The sequence below is a fragment of the Coffea arabica genome, chromosome 2e, assembly GCF_036785885.1.
Source record: "Coffea arabica cultivar ET-39 chromosome 2e, Coffea Arabica ET-39 HiFi, whole genome shotgun sequence".
NCBI lineage: Eukaryota > Viridiplantae > Streptophyta > Magnoliopsida > Gentianales > Rubiaceae > Coffea > Coffea arabica.
Genome location: NC_092313.1, coordinates 48,499,902 through 48,505,946, shown reverse-complemented (window position 1 = coordinate 48,505,946; position 6,045 = coordinate 48,499,902). Strand labels below are relative to the sequence as shown.

The 6,045-nt window shown below is 36.4% G+C and overlaps 1 long non-coding RNA gene across 1 annotated transcript; it reads right to left on the bottom strand.

Moving 5' to 3' along the window:
* Positions 1 to 1,327: 1,327 nt before the first annotated feature.
* Positions 1,328 to 5,599, bottom strand: LOC113707742 (uncharacterized). Its single transcript, XR_003452323.2, has 3 exons — positions 4,947 to 5,599; positions 2,599 to 2,654; positions 1,328 to 1,509 (listed from the first exon to the last, which is right to left on the bottom strand). It is a non-coding gene; the product is annotated as an uncharacterized lncRNA (long non-coding RNA).
* Between the last annotated feature and the right edge of the window lie 446 nt (positions 5,600 to 6,045).

Genomic DNA, 6,045 nt, shown 5'->3' with positions numbered 1-6,045 from the left:
TTCTAAAAAAAATTCATTTGCCCATTCAAACCTCATTATTTTTCAATGAAATTTTTCACACATCTAATACATCCTACAAACATCCAATTCAAGCAATTAAACCATTAAAAATTGGCCTGGAAATGGCCGAACATGGCAGGGGCAAAATCGGAAAGTTTAGCTTCTTACACCCAATGAAGTTTCCACTAATTACCCATCACTAATGCATCATTAAAATCACTAAACCAACAATATAATCACCATTAATCATCACATCAGAAACAACAACCCAAGTGTGGGAATTCCAAGAGCCCACAATCACATTTTTACACCATAAACAAGTAACTAAGTGCATGCATGAACTTAATCTTGTCATATAATCTCCAAAAGATAAGAATCCAAGGGTTGATCATTACCTACTCCTTTGGTTTGCAAGGTCAGAATTTTCGGCCCTCTTGAAGCTCCAAAGAAACCGTGAAAGCTCCCTTCCTCCTTAGCTAGATGTAGTCTCCAAGTGGTTTGCTAAGAGATCTCCAAGTTTGGTGTGATTTGGGTGGATTTTAGTGCATGGATTGAAGATGAAAAATGAAGACAATGGAGAGCTCTTCTCCTTCTTGTTGTTCGGCCAAGTGAGGTGAAGAGAGAGAGAGTGCTGATGCAATTGGCTTCCAAAGGAAGATTCTTTGTGTGGTGCAAAATGCACCTCAAAGTCAACTTGAAATAGTGCAATTTAGGGTGCGTTTGGACTCGATTTTTCTCGCGCGTTTGGTTCACTAGTGCACTAAACCTCCAATGCATATATATTCATGTAAATATTATTTACTCTTAATTGTCTCGAAATAAGGGTCTAAAGTCCCTCAAATGAAGTCGCGCGTGTGAAAACGCGTACCGTCAATTTTACCGTTATAACGCGAAACTTTCGAAAATTCTTATAACGATTGCACTACTAACTATCACTTGAATATTTATTCATAAAATTACCTATTTTAGGACCATAGTACAAGTCTCCAATATTCCAAGCTTATTGTGCTACTACGCGGATAAAATCTCCAAGCACTATTCACTATTTGTGACGACCCCACTTCCCCCTAAGGCGAACCAGAGGGTTGGCGGGCCGTCTGCCCAGCTCTCGCCAGGACTCACGCACGCACACTAACCCGGATCCTTCCGAAGAATAACCTAATCTGTTACAAAACAACTTTTCCCAGATAGGATCATCCTTAAATCTACATTAACTTCAGAGATAGCAGTAAAGAAGATAGCCAGTCGACGGCTCTTATACATCTCACGCGTTACCTCTAAGGTATAAGGTCGTACCAATCCGGATATATACTGTCACACACCACGATTACAACCATACAAGCCAAACATAATAATTAGGGTTTAAACATTTTCCAGCTTCAAGTGGCAATCCAAAATAACCAATACGTTTTTCAATTCACAATACAATACAACGGTAAACTGCAGTCTTAAGATTCAAGTACAAATTAAAAGAAATCAGCACTGCTCAGATTTCTCAAACTTCAAGACCTGTCAAGGAAAACAATTAAACGTGGGGTGAGCTAAAGCTCAGTGGTGCCCCAAAAACATGCAATCAATTAAAACAATTAGCACGTATTGATTCGACTGAAGTAAACAAATAGGAAGGCGATAATACCCAAGTGTACCTTAGACTGGTCGAGGGATTCACCCAACGACGTTACGTCCTGAACTTACATTATTATTATTGACTCGTCGAGGGATTCACCCAACGACTTTACGTCTAGCACTTGATTTACTCTTATTGACTCGTCGAGGGATTCACCCAACGACTTTACGTCTAGCACTTGATTTACTATTATTGACTCGTCGAGGGATTCACCCAACGACTTTACGTCTAGCACTTGATTTATTATTATTGACTCGTCGAGGGATTCACCCAACGACTTTACGTCTAGCACTTGATTTACTCTTATTGACTCGTCGAGGGATTCACCCAACGACTTTACGTCTAGCACTTGATTTATTATTATTGACTCGTCGAGGGATTCACCCAACGACTTTACGTCTAGCACTTGATTTACTCTTATTGACTCGTCGAGGGATTCACCCAACGACTTTACGTCTAGCACTTGATTTATTATTATTGACTCGTCGAGGGATTCACCCAACGACTTTACGTCTAGCACTTGATTTATTATTATTGACTCGTCGAGGGATTCACCCAACGACTTTACGTCTAGCACTTGATTTACTCTTATTGACTCGTCGAGGGATTCACCCAACGACTTTACGTCTAGCACTTGATTTATTATTATTGACTCGTCGAGGGATTCACCCAACGACTTTACGTCTAGCACTTGATTTACTCTTATTGACTCGTCGAGGGATTCACCCAACGACTTTACGTCTAGCACTTGATTTATTATTATTGACTCGTCGAGGGATTCACCCAACGACTTTACGTCAAGCACTTGGATTCACAAAAAAAATGCTTTACACAAGTCACCACTCGAACGACTAGTGTGGTAAAGTACACACCGCTCACTTCGATGGATCAAAACCAATTTTTGCGATTATCACACTTAAATTCAAGGAAGCACTTAATCATGTAAGAATAGAACAAACAGGGACACTCACCAAGAGTGAAGTTCAGATGTCAAATTGGGATTCGAGTTCCACTTCCTCACGATACCCTAAAATAACAAATATTGAAACTATAAGTTTTTACTCCGTTTTTAAGCTTATAGACATTGAGGTATAATTACATACTACTAATTCACTTTCCCTTAGGAAATCAAGAGTCCCTTGGGTTAATACGTGACAAAGTAGAAGGATTGTTTCCTATAGTTTTCATTAAGATACTTTTCCTGAAAAAAATAACTTGTATTACTTTCTTGAAATAAATCGACAAATCTCTTAATATCCACGTTAGGAAGTTACTTTGAACATTTCTTTAAAGCTATGGTTTTTGCAAAATTATTACTAAACTATTTTACCTAAAAATAAGGTTTCTTGCCGAGTAAGTTTCTCAAGCTTTTCACTAAAATTAGTAAAACTCGTATTTTGGAACTTTTCCTATAGTTAACTATCCAAGTGCAAAGCTTAAGGAAAGAAAAGGAGTTAAAATAAGACTTAAAGTTTTCAAAAGCTATAGAACTTATTTACTATAGCTATCAAGGCTAGTTTGAGCTAAAGGAAATTATCGAGTTGGAAAATTTTTAGGCAAAGCACTAGATATGGAGTTTTATAATATAATACTAGCTGGAAAAATATTTTTGATTAATTTGACCACAGTTACTCGAGTTCGCTAAGTCGATACAACTTCCACAGCTCCGATTCCGTTTCGAAATCATAATATGAATCAAAATGTGGTAAAAATCACATAACAAATTACTAGGACTTCGTCAATCATTAGCCTTAAATTTCAACAAGTGCATTTCCGAATAAACTAACATGATCAACCAAGGCTTCATCAATCATTAGCACTTGGTCTCAGCAAACCCAACATAAGCAAGTAAAAGTAAAAGTAAAGCTTCCAAGACATTCCAGCAATTCACTTTCATCACACCGTGGTACTTATAAAGTCATTCAAATGGCCAAGGGCTTCATCAATCATTGGCCCTTGACGACATTAGTTACTTCCAACTACAATTGAATCAAGAATTTGAACCACAAGTAAGATAAAATCTCAATCCAAATTCAAGTTTAGTTTCTCAAAGAAACAGGATATTCATGCAAAACAGTCTACTTTAAACATTCACAGACAGCGATACACATGGAGGAAAAATACGAAATCTCTATAGGTCAAAGGCCTATGATTCTAGTTTCAAATACCACTGACGGCGCCTTAAACGGATTTTCCTACACCAAGATATAAACATTTTATCGAGACTGGTCAGGGACATCCGAAAATCTGGAGTTTCATTTTCCACTAATGAAAAACTCCTTTTTTTTTTTTCTTTTAACACCAACATGTTTTTATTTCAAGCCGTCCATGCATTCCTTATAGATTCCCAAACAACATATTCCAGGCATTTTAACCATTATATTTTCAAGAAAATTTCCAGAATCCAAGTTGATAATTCAACTCAATATTCGGCAATCACAAGAGAATTTCCAGCAATTGTATACTAGCGTTTTTGGTTCCAACTTTATATGTACTAATTGGTTCGTTGCTAAACAAATTGTATATCTTGAAATTTGCATCTCTTATGAAATTCTGAGCCACCATAATCCAAGGAAATAAAATAAATTTCCAGAAACAAATTACAATTTTCCCAACGATATTGAAATTCTGGATCATACCCCTTCGGCTATCACCCAAAATTTCCAGCAACCAATCTACTTTAGTTCGAATTTTTCCTTGGTTTAAGTATGGTATTAGGTACTCAATTCAGCGTTTAAACACTTAGCTAACTAGTTGACATTTTTAACTCAAAAATTGAATTCAATTAGCAACTACAAATTTCCCAAAAATCCAGAAATTCTCCCATGAGCCTCGGTGATCATGCATGAACCACTTTCAAATTTTCCTTTTTATTTTTCTGGTTTAGGCCATCTCATTGCTACATGCACAGCTTAACTGATTAGTTATTGACTAATTAAGCACAGGGATCAATTCAGAGGGTCACATTTAGGCAAGTTAAACTTACATTTTCTGCTCAAGCTCACGGCAACATTACTACATCAAAACAGAATTTCTTATGTTCCTTGGTTCATCATCCGAAAGTTCCAAGTTCCCATGCAAAGCTTTGAACAATTTAATTAGTTAGTGATTAGTTAATTAAACATCACAACAAGCTCAGAATAACAGAGTTTGATCATCTAAGGTAGCATCATTCCAATCAGTCTCGGATGAAGCACTATCGCACATCAGAAAATTTTTGCTGTTTTTGTAACTACCATCCGAAGTCTAATAATCAACATGCAAGATTTTAAGTTAGCTCCAGAACCCTCTAATCAACTCAAACTAGATCAAGAAGTACCTCTGCTAATGCTCCGTTCACGCACGAACAAATCTGGGCAGAATTATTTCCCTAGGCTCGCGACTGGTTTGGGGTTGTCTTGGCTGAGCAGATGGTGGAGCTGTGGTGGTTGTTGCGGCTGGAAAACTGGGTGTAGCTTGCGGATTTCAGCTCTCCTACCTTGCTCCAGCTGCTGATCCGAAAGGGAAATGGTGTTGTGGAGCTGAGGTGAGAAGTTGGATTGTGAAGAAAAGTGGAGGTGGAGCCGCGGTTTTGGCAATGGAGGTAGAGTGCTTGTGCGGTTGTGTGTTGGAGTGGGAAAGAAATGTATTGGCCGAATGTGAGGTGGTGACAGACGGTTATTTCGTGAGGTTGTGAGGGTAATTTTGATCTTTTCACTTGCTCTCCTAATATCCACTCCTAATATCCACTTAAGTCCCTATTTCTAACTTAATCTAATTCCAAAATTTATCCCAAATGTAATTTGAATACTTAATAATATACTAATCTCGCAAAGATTTGATTATCGAGATTTTAACGTCCTAAGTATACTAAGTGTACTTGTAATGGTTTTGTCTAAAATTATCAAATGCAACTTAATACTAAGGTTCCTATTAACTCTTAACATTATTAACGATTAAATTAGCTATCGGAATTCAAAGAGTTTGTTTTTAAGCAATAAAATTACTCTAACTCGAGAAATATTAATTTAGTGTAACAAAACCGAATAATTCAATATTGGGCACAATTATATTATTTTTTTTTTTACATAGAAATTATCTTTACACTTTTATTTCAAAACAATTAATTACAATACTAGAATTCAAAAAAGAAATTTAATTCTTAGATCAATGAAATAGTTTACCATCGAAATATGAAGTTAATGTAACAAAACTAAGAAGTTTGGTAGTCTAGCACAATTCTTTTATTTTGCACATAACGTTTATTTCTATGTACTTATTTAAAAACAATGGGACTTAGTGCTAAAATTTATTAAAGAATTAAAATGCAAATAAAATATGCACTGATATTTATATGTATATTTTCAGGGTTCTCACATCCTCCCCTCCTTACAATGAATTTTGTCCTCAAAATTCACACTTTCTTGAGAAACAAATCG